The 17,511-nt window shown below is 39.4% G+C and overlaps 1 protein-coding gene across 1 annotated transcript in view; it reads left to right on the top strand.

Moving 5' to 3' along the window:
• Window positions 1–4,618: 4,618 nt before the first annotated feature.
• Window positions 4,619–17,511, top strand: part of tcf20.L (transcription factor 20 (AR1) L homeolog) — an 88,409-nt gene continuing 75,516 nt past the window's right edge. Inside the window, exon 1 of the mRNA XM_041590646.1 lies at window positions 4,619–4,899. The gene's annotated coding sequence lies outside the window, so the exon portion shown is untranslated. The remainder of the gene's footprint in view (window positions 4,900–17,511) is intronic.

The following is a 17,511-nucleotide window of genomic DNA, read 5'->3' as shown; positions in this document are numbered from 1 at the left end:
GACACTAGAGTTGGGCAGAAGTCTTGTGTATAATTAGTCTGTCACCAGTCCTAAGGTGCAAGGAATGCTGGATACTCGTAGGGTTGCCACCAGGCTGTTGTTTAACTGGCCTAGCAATGTAGTTGCCGGTAAATTTGTAATATTCTAAAGTGCAGCCCCTGGCCCACCCCAAACCTCCCCCTTAAGCTCCCGATCCAGTAAAAACATACCTTTCTCTTCCTCTTCCTCCTTCCTGAAGCCTTTCTCTGACATTGGTGACATCATCATTCTGCCCCCTCGTGTCATATGCCCACCCCTCAATTGCATCACCCACCCCATTAATGTCATCACTCTGCCCCATCAACATCATCATCACACCCCTCAATGACGTCGCCCCACCCCTTGATGTGACGCTACACCCACTGGCCAGTAAGAAAATTTTCAAAAGGTGGCAACCCTAAATACTAGGGGTCGGTGTAACTGAGATAAGGCATAATAAAATCTGTTGGTTTTAGATGTATTGTTAGCCAAAGGGACATACAGTATAGCACTCCCATATATCCTTAAAGGGATGAAGCAAAAGCAGCAATTCATTTCTGCCTGAATTTCCTACCCCATAAGTAAATAAATATGTTCCTGACAGCAATCGGTGACCCATTGCAGTTGAAAAGGAAAAAGATGACTGGATAGGAGCATGTTATAGCAGCTTAGGCTAATGGGAAACATCGGGTTTTCTACTCCAGCAAAATGCAGAGAAAACACAGATGTGACCCTTTTTTCCATGCAAAATCCACTGCTTGGATTCCAGAACTGTCATTGCAAACAGTTATGGGGTGGAAGTGGTCTGGTAGTCAAAATAGGCCCTGCAATTCCAAATAAATAGAGGCCCAAACAGCCCCCTACCAGCCCACTATATGCTAACTTTCTATGGAACCATACAGCAGCCCCACTGGCATTTGCCAGAACCCACAGATTGCTAGTCCGGGCATGGTGGAAGGAGGCAAAACAGTTTGCTCCTCTGTGTGTGCCATTAGCCTTTAGAGGTACAGGATAAGGAAATAGGTAAGTGCATTGGCTGTTTCTGAGCAGCTGAATGTGGCAGAATGTTTCAAGGATTTGAATGTGGGGTATAAAGAGAGCCAGAACTGTCTCCTATGCAGGGATCATTTGCAAGGGGGCTGCAAGTGAAATGGGAGGGTCTGTTAAAATTGAAGAGACTATAGAGAGATGAGCAAATGGTTGCCCTGTTGCATATAAATGACAATGTTTTCAGTATATAGTAGATGTATTGGCTATACTAAATACTGTATATAAGCTGCAATAAATTTGTGGAGAAATAGCTACAACTTCTCTGTGGAGTGAGGAAATGTACAGCACAGCTTTAACGTATATATTCCATTTAGGTGGCAAACTAGTTAATAGCACTAGATTTTAAAACCGTTGTATTATGTATAACAAATTATATATAACACCATATGCATCAATGATGATTAGCTTACTGGAAGCAGGGGTGTAACAGCATACCCAATACGTGCTGGAGGATGTAAGATAACAAAGGTGGGCTCTTAATTGATGGACAGTTTTAACACATGTGCAATATAGATAATGTCCCCAAAATGTTGGATGATGGCAGTGTACTGTATAGTTATCACTAAGTAGAAATTTAAGCTGGTACGTGTTTCAGCTGTTAGGACGGGGGCTGCTGGGAGCTGCAATACAGTAGCAGCTGGAGGCCCACAAGTTGGACATCCTAGATCTGTATTCAAATATATATATATATATATATATATATATATATATATATATATATATATATATATATATATATATATATATATATATATTGCACAATATAAAATGTCATTTGTACTTTTACCAACAACTTCCCTAAGAAGCACCTGTGATGCTGGGGAACCTTCTCTGCCATACTCTGAAACCAGCCACACAACCAGATGGAAGGACATTCTCATTACTATCTATGGCCACAACATGGCCTTTATATTGTACAACATAGGAACAACCAATTTCCATGGAACTAGCTGTAACAATACATGTAACCGTTTTATTCCTCTCATGAAAATTGGACCCCCTTTAGCTGCAACAGATGTCGTTTTGTATACTTTAAAGGTTACAGACTTTGGCCTTAATTTTTTCTTTATTGTAGTTTTTGAATTGTTTGCCTTCTTCTTCTGACTTTTTCCATCTTTTAAATGGGGGTCACTGACCCCATCTAAACAGCAAACGTTGGCAATCTGTGGGCTCTGGCAAATGCCAGAGGGGCTGCTATAAGGTGCCATAGAAAGTCAGTATTTAGTGGGCTGGTGGGGCTGTTTGGGCCTCTGAGTAGGCTGATTGGGCCTCTGTGTACCTGAAATGTCAGGGCCTATTTTAATTCTCAATCCGGACCTGGCAGTAACCCATAGCAACCAATCAGTGATTAGCTTTTTCAGCCAGCTGCAAGTTGAGCACTGAAAGCAATCATCTGATTGGTTGCCATGGGTTGCTGCCCAGGAGCAAATTTGCCCACTGTTTATAAATGAGCCCCAATTAGCAGTTTTGTGGTTTACTAAAATCTAGTGCCAAAATTATAGCCAAATCATGCCAAAATTCATGTCAATTTCTATTGCCGCCTACAGAGTACCATTATGTCAGGAAACACCAGTACATCCAGTGGGAAAAATAATTATATATAAGGCTGTATGTTGTTTGAATATTAATGAATTCATTTATAATCTTATAAAATACAGGTACAGAATCTATTATCCAGAATCTGGATCTGTAGAATCTCTAAACCCAAAAGAATAGTTTTGCCACCAGTATGGATTCATGCAGCTTAGTTACCATCAAGAACAGGGTAGTGTTTTATTATGACAGAGAAAAAGCAAATCATTTTTCAAAATTAGAATTATTTGCTGAAAATGGACTCTATAGGAGATTGCCTTCCTGTAATTCAGAGCTTTCTTGAAAACAGGTTTCTGGATATGATGTTAATTGGCAATAGTTAAATGTTTACGTACATTGATATATTGCTAACAATTACATTATTGATAACATTTACTGAAAATTAATAAAATAATATTTATTATTGTTATACTTTGCAATGGCACACACATAAAATCTGCAAGATTGAGTAAACAACAACAACAACATGTATAGCAAGACAAATCTGGCACATCGCACTGCAGTAACCATGGTTGAGTAAAGTTAATTTTGGAGCTTTAAAAAAAAAAAAAATTGCAGTGTTAATGGGCGTAGAGTTTAAGTAAACGCCTTGTCTTGTAAGTTAACCCTTTAGACTGTTTAGTGAACAGGGAGTTTGAAGAACAAAGATTTAAAGGGGACCCGTCATCTGAAAAAAATATTCCAAATCCTATTTTATGATGTTAGTCAAGTAAAATGAACTTTAATTACACTGTATAAATTATTTGAATCTTGTTTCCTTCAGTCTGGGAACTCATAATTATATCAAGGAGGCAGGAGCCATTTTGTGGACACTGTTATTAAAGCAAGCCTTGCATCATCTTAAAATCTTGTTTGTGCACCAGAATGGGGGACCTGATTTCTATCCCCATGCACTGGCGACAATTAAGTGAAGTTAAAGAGAGAGGGGGGAATGAGGGGAGTGCAGTGACACGTAGTAAGTGCTGATTGGAAAGTGAAAGTAATTGCCTACCCAAGCTCTATGCCTAAATGTGGCCTTATACATAGAGAGCTGCTCGTTTGGCGATGTTGCCAAATGAGCAGATCTCTCACCGATATATGATACGGACTGATACGATTGTGGGCCCTAGGGCCCAACGATTGGATCATAATACAAGGAGTACGGGCGGTCGGATCACGGGACTAACAGATGTGGTCTGCAATCCAACAGGATTTTTTTTCCGATCAGATATCAATAAGGGAAGCCTGTTAGAGGGCCAATGAGACAATAGCAAAAAGGAAAGAAAAGTTAGTTTGAACTTTAGTGTTAATTCCTTCTACCTAGTCTCCCAACTTATTACAATATATACTGTTTCTGGTCTCTCTGTTGCCCTAGATGATGATCCCTTTTTGTTTGTAAGTTGCTGACTCAGTCTGTCGGCAGCTTTTATCGGCCCATGTATGGCCACTTTAAGACATAGAGGTGGGGCAGGCAATATTGAGATTTTTGAATGAGTTTACAGCTATGAATGCTTTAATAAAAAAAAGAATTTGGATCTCTTGTTTAATTTGAAAAGGACTTTTATTATACAGCTTTTTATGTAAGTGACAGGTCCCCTTTAAGTTATGACATGTTTTGATGGAAATAAATTAAAAATGAAAACATTTAATTCAAATGTAATTCTACTGGGCACCAAGTACAGGGCACCCCTGTTAAGATTGCTAGAGAAATAATATCACTTCTCTGACTGATTATTCCCCCATTCTCAGCCTACAGGATAAAATGAGGAACAGGCTTATACAGTAGTGATCAGTAAGCTACAGCTGTACATGTGCTGGGAGCTAAAGTTCAGCAAGAGCCAGAAAGGAACAGATCTATTGGAAGGGTACAATTCCCCTCCTGTCAGACTGAGGACTACTATGGAAGGGGGAGGGAGATGAGTGAATGGATAGGAGGAGGAAAGGGAGAAGGAGGAGGGGAGAGGAAGAGGAAAGGAGAGTAGTAGGAAATCACAACCTAAAGCAACCCACCTCTTTCTCTTCCGATAGACCTGAGTGTCTGATCCCAGATTCCGCCCCTCCACTCCCCCCCCTCCAAACACAGGGAGCATCTGCGCTCTGCCAGGAAAGCCTGACATAGGGGCTGATTGTTCAGCAGCAGAGCAAGGAGAGTGGGAAAGGGGATAGTGCAGGGGCTCCAAAATTCACCTTATTCCCTCTGACCACAGGGATATTACAGTCACCGGTGTCCCAGAGGAATGGGGGAGTGAGTTGCACAAGGTAAGAGAGCAGTGATTATTTGCCATTTCATTTAGCTTCCACCGCTGCTGGAAATCCCCTCTGTGCTTTCACTATCCACTCCCTCTTATGCTTTGTATGTACTTCTGTTTACTAATGCACACTGCATATCCTAAGCCACTTGCACCCCCCCCTGCCATTCCACTAAGCACCCCCTGCCCCTTCCAAACCATGCCCACCCCACCTACACACACACACCTACACCCAAACACACACACACCTCACTGCCAGTGCATCACTATTGTATAGGGAATAGTGTGTGTGTATATGTATGTGCAGAGAGCAACGGGATGGCAGTGATGGATTCCCATCTTGCCAAGCAAAGAATGAAGATGAATTCCATGGTAGGAAGTGCAGATAAGATGGGAGCTGTGACAAGCCACTCACACACACTGTGCATCTCAGTAGTCGCAATTCATTGACTGCTACAAGGGGCTTTAGACGTGTATTATTTCCCACTACCTTACTGTTTATCCATTCTAGTTTTCATTTGGTGGAAAGTTCAAAACCACTGTAGAGCTAAAAAATATCTTAATACTGTAATTTTTAATATTTATTTATATGTGTGAAATGACTACTGTATATGTATTATATTATATCTCATAACATATCTACTGAATATAGGACTCTTTGTCTTCTTACCCTTTTATTTGTATGGGTCCAATCTGAGCAATTCACATATCTATATCTATATCTATCTATCTATCTATCTATCTATCTATCTATCTATCTATCTATCTATCTATCTATCTAAAGTATATATCTGGGATAAATGTAAATTGAGTCCCCTAGGGGCAAGTTTGTGTATCAGAGCAAGGCAGTGGTCCTTTTGCCCCTTCTCAGAACTGGGGGCTGGTGTTTATTCACCATGCATATCACCATAGAGGAGACTGTGCCCTGTATATTTTGGCAACTGGTAAATGTTCCTATCCTATTGAGAGCTTAAAGGGATTCTGTCATGATCTTATTATGTAGTTTTTATTTCTAAATTACACTGTTTACACTGCAAATTATTGACTCACAATATAAGATTTCATTTCTGAACCAGCAAATGTAGTTTTTTAAGTTGTAATATTGGTGTGTAGGCAGCCATCTCAGGTCATTTTGCCTGGTCATGTGCTTTCAGAAAGAGCCAGCACTTTAGGATGGAACTGCTTTCTGGCAGGCTGTTGTTTCTCCTACTCAATGTAACTGAATGTGTCTCACTGGGACCTGGATTTTACAAATGAGTACTGTTCTTAGATCTACCAGGCAGCTATTATCTTGTGTCAGGGAGCTGCTATCTAGTTACCTTCCCATTGTCCTGTTGTGAGGCTGCTGGGGGGGTGCTATCACTCCAACTTGCAGTACAGCAGTAAAGAGTGACTGAAGTTTATTAGAGCACACATCACATGACTGGGGGCAGCTGAGAAACTGACAATATGTCTAGCCCCATGTCAGATTTCAAAATGAAATTAAAAAAAATCTGCTTGCTCTTTTTTTAGTTCTTTTCAGATCGATCACCAGAAATAATGACTTTTTCCAATTACTTTCTATTTTCGGTGTGTCACTGTTTTTCTAATATTGAAGTATAAAGTGTCATTTTTCACCTTCTAAAGCAGCTCTGGGATGGGGGTTCGCCAATCCTGTAAAACTGTTCTAAATTGATACATTTAGCTGATATATTTCTTATCTTTGTCCCTGCTGAGCAGAATCCCTGAGTTTCATTACAGGCAGCTGTTAGAATTGATACAATAGTTGCTAATACTCCAGAGATGCTGCTGAGAAATGTATCAACTACATTTTGCAAAATTGTAACAGTTTAGAATCTGCACCTGAATTACCGCCAGATTGAAACACCACAGACAGGAACCATCAACTTTAAACTTAGATTTCGGAAAAACAGTAAAAAAATAAATAATGAAAAGTAATTGAAAAAAGCCTTTATTTCTGGGGAACAATCTGAAAACAACAGAACAGAAAAAAAGGTGTTTGGAGGAATCTGCATATTACAGACTAGCACTTGTGTTAAATACACTTTTTTGACCCAGTGCTTCTGTAGTACATTTGCATGCCAACCCCTTTATGTCAGTATATAGCACATTGAATTCTCGTTTTATTTTATTTGCATAATTTGACACATTAACTGCAATATGACTTTGCAAATCCAACCTGGGATCACTAATGCTCTGCTATTTGGGCATATTTCGGCCATTTCAGGTTAGTCCTGGACTGAATGTTTAGACTATTATGTGTCTGATTGAATTTTTAATAAAGAAGAGGATTAAGGATTGTTCTATATTCATCCAACAAACTGTCCTTGATGCCAGTTGCATGCTGGCACAGTTGTTGCTATCATTAGATTGCTGACTGCAAGTATGGAGGCTTTAGGGGTTTTTACTTGGCCAGTAACATATATGGCTATGTCTAACATATATTGGATAATATGACCATGTATTTTTGGGGGTGTATTTATTACTTGCATATGTAACTATGTATCTGTGGGACATGATAGGTGGATGTTACATACATTTTTATAATAAGTTTGGGTGCCATTTTTGACTTAGATAATCTTTTTAACCAGCAACTATGCTTTGTGAAACTGTTTCACAAATGTATGGATACACTATAAAATAAACATTTATAAACGTTATTTGATAAAAATATTCCATATATAGAAGGTCAATAACGCTTGTGTAAAACCTATATGTGTTACACCTGTTATTGTCAGCTGTTTATACTCTCATTTAGATTGTAAACCCTATGGGACAGTCAGGGACATTTCCCCTCCTTTGGCCTTTAACACTTGGCACTTTATTTTTAATATGCCATATACAGTATTTAAATTATATATGGTTTTATTATTCATTTACATGCACGCTTGTTTTCCCAGATTCATTATTAGGGATGCACCGAATCCACTATTTTAGGTTTTGGCCAAATCCTATGTGAAGATTCTGCTGATTACCGAACCAAATCTGAACCCTAATTTTCATATGTAAATGAGGGAAACAAGGGAGAATAAGAACCGCACGCGCAGTGTATGGATAAAAATTTTCGACTTCCTTGTTTGTCAGACGAAAAGTCGCGATTTTTTTGTATTTGTATTCGGTTCGACCTGGCACTTGGATTTGGCCGAATCCTGAACTAAATCCTGGATTCAGTGCATCCCTATTATTAACCCTTTCTGTGCTAGTTGCCCTGCACCTCATGTTGGCAGTAAACACACCACAGCATAGATCAAAAGGTAATCTGGAAATGTAGAATCTACAGCTTTGGCACAATAGTACTATTATTTTGTAGTTAGTGATTTAACATTGGTGACTCTTAAAAGGTTAATGTGTTTACAAGCAGAATGCCTAGAACTCTTGTGTGAGTCATTTCTATAGTCACAAAACTTCTAATATCTTCTATATATTTGAGGTTGTGGAGCAGGTCATGTACTTCCTGATAATTGTATTACATGTGGTTTATTTACTGCTTTTATTTTTTATCGAGGTGCCGGGGAGTTGGTGTTGCTAGAACTTAAAAATGACAGCATCAGCAAAACGAATTGGAATGCTGCATGCTAAGTCTTGTCCTGCCTAGTGACAGCTTGACAACTGACAGGACCAGGCTCATCACAGTGATTTCTATCCCCTTTGATTGGACGTAGTCCACCTACTTTTGACTAAATAAATGGAAACGTTTTGGCTGTGTATGTGGCCAAGTCAACGGCCTGTCTGATCAATAGCCAAAGATCAGAAAATTAGCTGTGTGGGGCAGATATAAAAATCCTGTTGGTTGAGGACTGCATCAGACTATTGATACAGTCCTCTCGGGACAGGTCTGCATAGACCCCCCATTATGATGCCATTATTGGCCCTGGGGGTCAAATGATTATATCCGCTGATTTGGCCCTCCAGGGGGTGGCAATATAGGGGAAAGATCAGCTTGTTTTGTAATTTTTTATGCAATAGCGTATTCAGGTCTGGTGTTGCCCAAGAGACTGGACATGTGAGTGCCCATCTGTGTGACTTCATTGGATATGATGTCACAGCGCACTGGGCGGGCATGTGATGTCACTTCTGCTACTTAAATGGGTCGTTCACCTTTGAGTTCACTTTTAGTATAACGTAGAGAGTCAATTTGCAGTCGGTTTTAACTTATTTATTATTTATGTTTTTTCAAGTTATTTAGCCTTTTAGTCAGCAGCTCTCCAGTTTGTAATTTCAGCAGTCTGGTTGCTACAGTACATATTACTCTAGCCACCATTCATTGATTTGAATAAGAGGGCCTGAATAGAAAGATAAAAAGTAGCAATAACAATGCAATTGTAGCCTTACAGAGCATTTCTTTTTAGATGAGGTCAGTGACCCCCACATTTGAAGGCTGGAAGAAAAGAAGAAGAAGAAGAAGGCAAATAATTAAAATTTATGCAAAATAAATAATGAAGACCAACTAAAAAGTTGTTTAGAATTGGCTATTTTATAACATACTAAAATTAATTTAAAGGTGGACCACTCCTTTAAAATTGCCCTAGGCACAGGCCTATATGGTAAATACACCTCTGCTTGTATGTATATATGTATATATATATTTTTATTTATATAACACTACCTGTGTACGCAGTAATGATGTGTTGGTCCAGATTTTCTGGACCTGACCTGGCTTGGCGCCTCTATTTAAAGACCCTCCCTGCCCGCAGTGACATCATGAAAGGGGCGGAGCAGATGCAAATCTATAAATGAAGGTGGCGGAAGCCTGAAGCCGGAAGTGTTAGGTCATGGGTAGGGAGAGCGGAAGGAACCACTCAACCCGAGCCCACCCGCAACCCGAAGAATTAATGCGTCAGCCGACTCGAACCCGTCTGACCCGCAGGTCCTGTGGGTCACTAGTACACAGCTCTGCCAAAAGAGTGGATCTTTAAAAGTATGCTCAGCTTTAGTTAAAGCTTTGCACTGCGCTTATAAAGCTCTATAAATATGTAAACTCTGAACCGCTAATGTAAGTATGTAACAAAAATAGAGTATAGTGTACTTGGAAAAATTGTATTATTATAATAAAAGGGGGCAATTACATGATTGCAGTATCTCTTCAAGTGCATTAGAAGATAAATTCTTCTGTTATAAACTATTCCTAGATAGTATACATTAATAGCAGGTGCACTAAGTATTAGCTAAAAAACGACCACTCTCTAGCCATTCATGTATTCATCAGAACAAAGAGCTTAAGGGCTGTGACACAGGTTGTTACTTCTCTCTACGTAGCAGCAGTTAAACAGCTGGACATTGGTGTATGTGGCTACTACTGACTAAAAGGGCAATTATCAGATGGTAGTTATGGAAAAGGGTTAGTATACATGGTGGGGCTCATTGACCAACATAAGTGCTAAAACTGCACAAGTACAGTTGCCAATAGCAACCTATCAGCACTTTAATTTCTAACAGCCTAGTGTACAAGTTAGAAACTCTTGGTTGCTATAGACAATTGCGATAGTTCAGTTTAGTAGCTCTGTTTGTTGGCAAGATTGGCAAGTGACGATTTCCATTGTTTTGATTAAACGTCCATGTTTATTACCCATGCATTTTAAATCTAACTTTTGAATGGCTTTCTCGTTTTTCATTTGTGAAACTGCAGGCCAGCCCCATAGGGAGCCAAGTGCAGTGATAAATGGAGCTACAGCTAAAAGACTAGGGCCTAGGGTTATGTTTGACTGTAAGGTATCTGTGTACATATGTACAGTGTAAATATATATATAAAGGGAGTGCTGGTCTGAAGATAATTGATATATATATATATATATATATAGATATATATATATATATATATATATATATATATATATACTTATTTGCAAACACAGCTTACTAAATGCAATATAAAGCTGCAATTAGGTTTTTTTTTTGCATTTTGCACACTTTGTTTATGTGTGCGCAAATAGCGGCAGGCTTCCTACACTCATTTTGGAGCAGCATGAGCATTTGTTACCCATGAGCCACATTCAAATCTAAAAAGAGTTGTGGAGCACCACAAGCATGAAAATAGTTTCATGGGATGCCAAATAAGGGCCAACCAGAGGGTTGGTGAGCAACATGTTGTTCGCAAGCCACTGGTTGGGGAACACTGATCTAAGGGTACTACCTCTTTGGGGTAACTTCATTTGTGACCCATGTCAGGATAAGATAAGTCAGCCAAACGTAGCATTGTTCTAAGCTGCTTCCTACTTATAATAGATGAGAATGGCCCAGGACTATGGCACTCAAGATTATTGGCCAATAGAGCAACAGGGAGTTTTGGGTGATAACTCCGTGTAGGGTTGTCACCTTTTTTGGAAAAAAATACCGGCCTTCCTGTATATTTAGATTTTTTCCCTATTAATAACATTGGGGTCAAGCATCATTTTTAAAGGTCAGGCTGGTAAATTACTGGCCAGGTGGCAACCTTACTCCTGTGTGCCATTCTTACTGCTGGTTCTATCTGAGAATCATGAAAAGTGTTCTCATATGATTTTCTGATTTGCTGCAAAGAGACAATCCATGAACAGATTGCTGTATGTGCTATGTGGGCACTAGAGTAATTACTAAGTTCCTTTATTATGTATTATTATCTTTTGCTCAAGTAGTGCCAACATATTTACACAGCTTTACTTAGAATCCCATGAAGAAGCCTGTACCAGGAAGGAAGCCACAAAAACTCTGTACTTCAGCATTTATTTGTAAAATGGGAGCTGCCATGTTGCTTACTATGGTAAATGAATTCTGTATAGACTTCAATAAAACCAAGTATTGTATTCTAGATGCTGCTGCCTCTATTAAAGCTTTTTTGGAGAATTTCTTTGAAAATCATCATGCAAGGTATTTATTTAAAGCTAGAGTCACAAAAACGTCTTTCTCTCTGTAGCTATTCTCTGTGGAAAAGTCATCCAAGCTGAGAAACTTGCTTGTGACCAGAGACACTGTTCTGTTGTTGGGAAAGCATGGAGTCAACTTTGCCATAATAATGCAAGCAAAGATAAGGCCCCTCAACTTCAACTAGCAATGCATACCAAGAATATCTAGCCTGCGGCTCTTATGCTACAACTTCTACAGCACTACTGGGGTATGTTGGGAGTTGTAGTCCAAAAACAATGAATACCTATTACACAATCTAATAACAATGTATTCTTTTAGAAGAACCTTTTTCTACAGGAGCAGAGAGAGCCTGCATTCTGCAATGAATAGTTCTTCTAAAATCTGCATACATCAGCATCAATGCAGATCTCTCCGCCATATGACACCTCCATAATTCACATGGATTACATAGCTATGCTATTGTTTTATACCAAAGAAAACACAGTTGTTTCCACATCCGAGCTGGCTAGTACTCTGTGTATATATTTGATGCCTTGGGGCGCCTCAGTCCACAAGCCAGAGAGCCAGGCTGCTAACATATTTTCTGGTTTCAGACAATTTTAGGGATACCCCTGAAGCAGAGATCCCCAACATTTTTTGCCCCAGGGACCCGTTTCAAACAAAACAATTTTTCCAAGGACCAGGGAGGGGTGTCACATAATAAAACACATACTAGTCACAGACAGTGCATATATAAAACATGTATACATACAAAAAAGTTTGTTTTTTGCTCAGCTTGTGGGCTTGCCAAAAAAAAAGTGCATTTTGGCTATTGGTAGAAAGATTCCTGGGATACACGCACTAGGGAGCTGCACTTGCAGGTATTTGGGGTCATTGGGGCTCATTTATCAAAACTGGGCAAATTTGCCCATGGGCAGTTACCTATAGCAACCAATCAGTGATTAGCTTTCTGAAGCCAGTAGAACAATGAATGCAGCAATTCGACAATGCTATTGCTTACCTTATTTCTGTCGCATTCGACTTGCTTCTGCGTTTTTGCGCAGCGCGTCGGATCGCACCTAGAACAGCCGTGTAATCCTACCCTAAGCTGCAGCTGTGTTATGAGCTCAGCACTTATTTGCATCCCCCAAAAGACAGTTGTGGATGTGCATACAGAAAAACCAGATCCACTATGTAGACAAAAATATACAAACTATATTAATCATAAGGGAGCTACTGAGTAGCAAACCGAGGTAGGTTATTAATAATAATAATAATAATAATAATAATGATAATAATATTATGGATGAAGTATAAGAAAGACCAAAAGGAAAAAGACATGTCTTCTTCATCAGGAGGAGCTTCACCAACTAGCACTCCCCCCCCTTAGCTTGCAATCATCTGCAGGCGCCCTCCCCACCTTCCTTTAATAAACCCCACCAGAATGCCTACTATCAGAACCCTGGCAAAGGTTGCCCCTCTCAGCAGAAGTATGGGAACCCTGCTGTAGAGTACGACCACCATGGCTTACAATAATAATAATAATAAAATCTAAATTAATCCAAAATATTCTACAAAATACGTCAACATTTAGAAGTAAAGTATGAAAAACGAAAGCTACAAACTTTACCACGGAGAATGTACAGAAAAATTCATACAGTATGAAAATGCATACTCCACATATTCCTAAGGGGCTCACTTTACCTTTCCATTGCGCCAATCAAAAATCCAGTCACAAATTTCTGCAAATTTGACAGTATCTCATTGAGCCCATTCAAATAAATTAAAGTTAAACATTCACAATAATTTTTTTGAATCTCAGCATTCCTTGTGGACAGACATACGCCTAGGGTTTCAAAGATATGGGGGTCCCAGCCACCTGCATCTGAACTGGGGACTGGGTGGGAGACTGTTTGCAAGATTTAGTGTTAATATGCAGGTATATGACACTGAAAGATGATGCATTTTGGGGATGGAGCTCAACAAATATGGATGACCAGTGCAGCATCCAATGAGAGATTGCCTTAAATTAGCATGCAACAGTCTGGGTGATATGGTTGGCTAGGCTATTAAGGGATTGTGTTCTGCTACATCACTGTTGCCCCAAATGCCCCGTACATTTACTGTCCAGAAACAGGATTATTTAAGCAACTTCCTAGTGATAATATCCAGCACGTTATAGCCATTCTGTGCCACACAGCTTAATTATTCTTCACATTCTCACCATCCTGACTTAACAATCTAAATCTTCTGCCCAACACAATCTGTTAACAATTCTATCCTATATGTGCTAGACATTTACGGTATTCTGCATAATCTGCTAGCTCTTCTATACATTCTAGCCATTCTTTTCAGAACATTCTAGCAACCCTTTGCCTATGCTTTCTTGACATTTGCAGTGCAATAATACCTATCCTTTATTTACATGATTCTGTTCTGTCCTTTCCAGTGCAAATAATATAACTAGTCTGCCTCTACAATCTGTTTTATCCCGCTTTTAAATAATATATGACCCACACGATTCAAATTATTGTAAAGATTCAGGTCCGCATATTCAGGCTTGTCTATCCCACTCAAACTTACACTATATCATGCATAATTATGTTTTCTATTGTGCATACTTTAACTCTTCTATCCAGTGCATTATAACATATATAACATATATAGCCATGTATCTTGAGAATTTTTAACCATTCTAATGCACACTTCACTCTGACCCCCTCACTTTTCTCTTCTACACAGTCTAATCTTTCTGCTCTCTCACTAACCAAACTGTTAGGCTAGGGCCAGACCACGTTAATACTAAGGATTCTCCACAGGCAGAGAATCCAACTGTGGGTGGATTTCGGCGCAAAATGTTGCATTTCAGTGCCAAAATCTGCTGCGTTTGCCTGCACCCGATTGGAAACCATGCTTCCAGCTGCAGGCAGAGTAATAGCGGAAGAGTAGCCCGGACAGTGGGCCTAGCCTAATCCATTCAGTCCTGCATTTGTATTCTAAATTTCCCCCACACGTTCTAAGCATTCACTTCAACAAACTGCGATGATTCATTCACCTAATGCTGCTTCAAGGTAAACTCTGTGTATAACTGTACTTTAAATCTGGCTGAGATCATTGAGATGACATCAGCATTACATGCAGATGGACTTGAGCTTTTATACCTAAAATCTGTACACAACTGTACTTCTACTGTGCCTGAGATCATCAAGACAACATCAGCATTGCATGAAGATAGTCTTGAGCTTTTATATCTAAAGGCCCCCATAGACGCAAAGATTTTTGTTGGTGAACGACCGATTTCACTGCAATCCAACCAATCCGTCAAATCATTGTGAGGTTAGTGGGAGTCGAACGATCATACATCTACCGATCTTTCTCCCGACATCGGTTGGGAAATTGACCGGGCAGGGTAAAAAATGTTGTGTTCAAAGCAGGGTGGAACATGGTAGGTGAAAAATATAAATTGTGGATGTCTATTGGATGTGTGCTTCCTCTACACATGGAAATGTTTTGAAAGACAGGGCAGCCAAGAAACAAAAGGGCATTTTTTCATGGTACAGTACATTTCAAACATCCATAGGGAACCCTGTTCTTGTCTAATTTTTGCCTGCCAGAACTACATGTATGCATGTAGATGCAGGCAGTATCTCTGTGTTAATGTTACACTATTATCTTTTAGCTACTTTGCTTTTAGTGTAACAAGTGAAGCATCCATAAATCTTCATCAATTTATAATCCAGAAAGCGCAGAAGACTGCAGTTTTATAGATAAATGCAAACAGATTTAATGTACTAGTGTGAGACTAAGCTACACTGAGCCAGCTCTGGGAGGAAGATGACTTGGCAGTTTTATTGGTCCAGTTCATCTACACATTCTGCAATATGTGCAACTCTTTGGCACAGCACAGTGTATCTCTTGCTCCACATGCTTTGTTGTACAGGGTATAGCACTTGATTGCACAAATGTTTTTTTGTTGTGCCTGATTACTCCTCTGTGAGCAGGAAGTGAGAAGTGCAACAGAAATTGATCTCCTCTCATAAGGAGATACACATAGTTACTTTGTGCAAAAGAAATAGTTGTATATGTGTGAGTGTAGCCTTGATATGAGTTTTGCAGGCCTTTTGTCCTGTTCTGCGAGACTGTGTCAACTTGTAAGGTAAACAGGCAATTATTGGGGGGCCAAGTTGCAGTTGATGTGGTTCAGGAGTGCAAAGTCTCCTGGAACACAAGCATTAATGTAAAGGTTTTGTTCCAAACATTTTCACATCAAACAACTCCCAGATGGCAACCTAATCCAACTGTCTATATTTGTGTTCCATCTGCATATGTGTATATATATATATATATATATATATATATATATATTAGGGATGCTCTGAATCCACAAACCCCTGAATCCTTCACAAAGGATTCGGCCGAATACCGAACCAAATACCGCACCAAATCCTAATTTGTTTTGTGACAAAAAGTCATGCAAAAATCCCTCCCGCCCCCAATTTACATATGCAATTTAGGATTCGATTCGGCTGGGCAGAAGGATTCGGCCTAATCCGAATCCTGCTGTAAAAGGCAGAATCCAGAACTAAATCCTGGATTCGGTGCATCCCTAAAATATATGTATACATCTAAAAAAAAGTCCAGACAACACGAATAAGTGAAGCCAAAGATTTTTACTTATTTATCAAACAAACATGCAATGTTTCTGAGCTCCTGCCCTTTTCTCAAGCATCATTAACACAAGTGCCATCAGATTATTAGGACACTCCCATCATATGCATATGCAATAGTTTAACATAATCAAAATTATTCGGTATACAGGTTACATGGTTTATGGCATACATCTAAACCATTTCCATTCAAACACTGAATATCAGACATTTAGAGCATATATCGATGCAATTATATCTGTTTGCAGGGTGTCTAAATAACAATAATCTCAACCTTAACCCTCCTGTTCATTTAGCAAAATCTCCTAAACAAAAGCATAAAGATCATATTCTCTGTTGAGCCCCATGGGTAGTAATGTCTGTAAAGTGTGTATCTAAAACCTCTCTCTCTCTTTTGGAGTTGCAAGAGTCTATTGCTCCCCGTCGTGGGGGGGACAACAGACTCAAACACAAGAAACCTGAGGGATGCCGCCGTATGTCTGGCAGTGTGAAAGTGTGCAGGGACCGGTCGCTTAAGGACTTCCTGTCTCACTGTGGATTTGTGCTGACTAATCCTGTCACAAATTGGTTGTATGGGCTCACCTACATAAGCAAGGCCACATGGGCATTTAATCATGTATATCACATATTCATAATCACAGCTTTAATGGCCCCTTATCTCAAATCTCTTCCCTGAATGTGGGTGCATACATGCCATTCCTCAGGGGTGCCAACACCCTTTGTGGATCAGATCTGACAGACCCCACATCAGTCTTTACTAATCTGTCCTTCAAATTCCTGAGTAAAGGGGGTTCCTGAAATTTCTGGATATCTGGATACGCTCTCCGTAAAAGTGGCCAGTGTTTGTAGATGATGTGATGTACCTTGCGGTACATATACAATATATATAGATAGATAGATATATATATATATATATATATATATATAGATATAATTTTAGCTGATATCTAGGTTACCTGCAGTGAGAGCAGCTTTATTTCTTGGAGCAGTAAATGCAAGTATAGCTTTTCTTGCCTCCCTTATTAATGATAATTGTATCTGTACACATTATTTTGTAATATGGCTAAACATATGACTTAATGTTTGTGTGTAAACAAGCTCATTTAGACTTTTACTTTATTTCTCTCCAGCCCAGT

Source organism: Xenopus laevis, chromosome 4L (assembly GCF_017654675.1).
Source record: "Xenopus laevis strain J_2021 chromosome 4L, Xenopus_laevis_v10.1, whole genome shotgun sequence".
Lineage (NCBI taxonomy): Eukaryota > Metazoa > Chordata > Amphibia > Anura > Pipidae > Xenopus > Xenopus laevis.
Note: the sequence above shows the minus strand (reverse complement) of the source record. Positions and strands in the feature narration are given on the sequence as shown.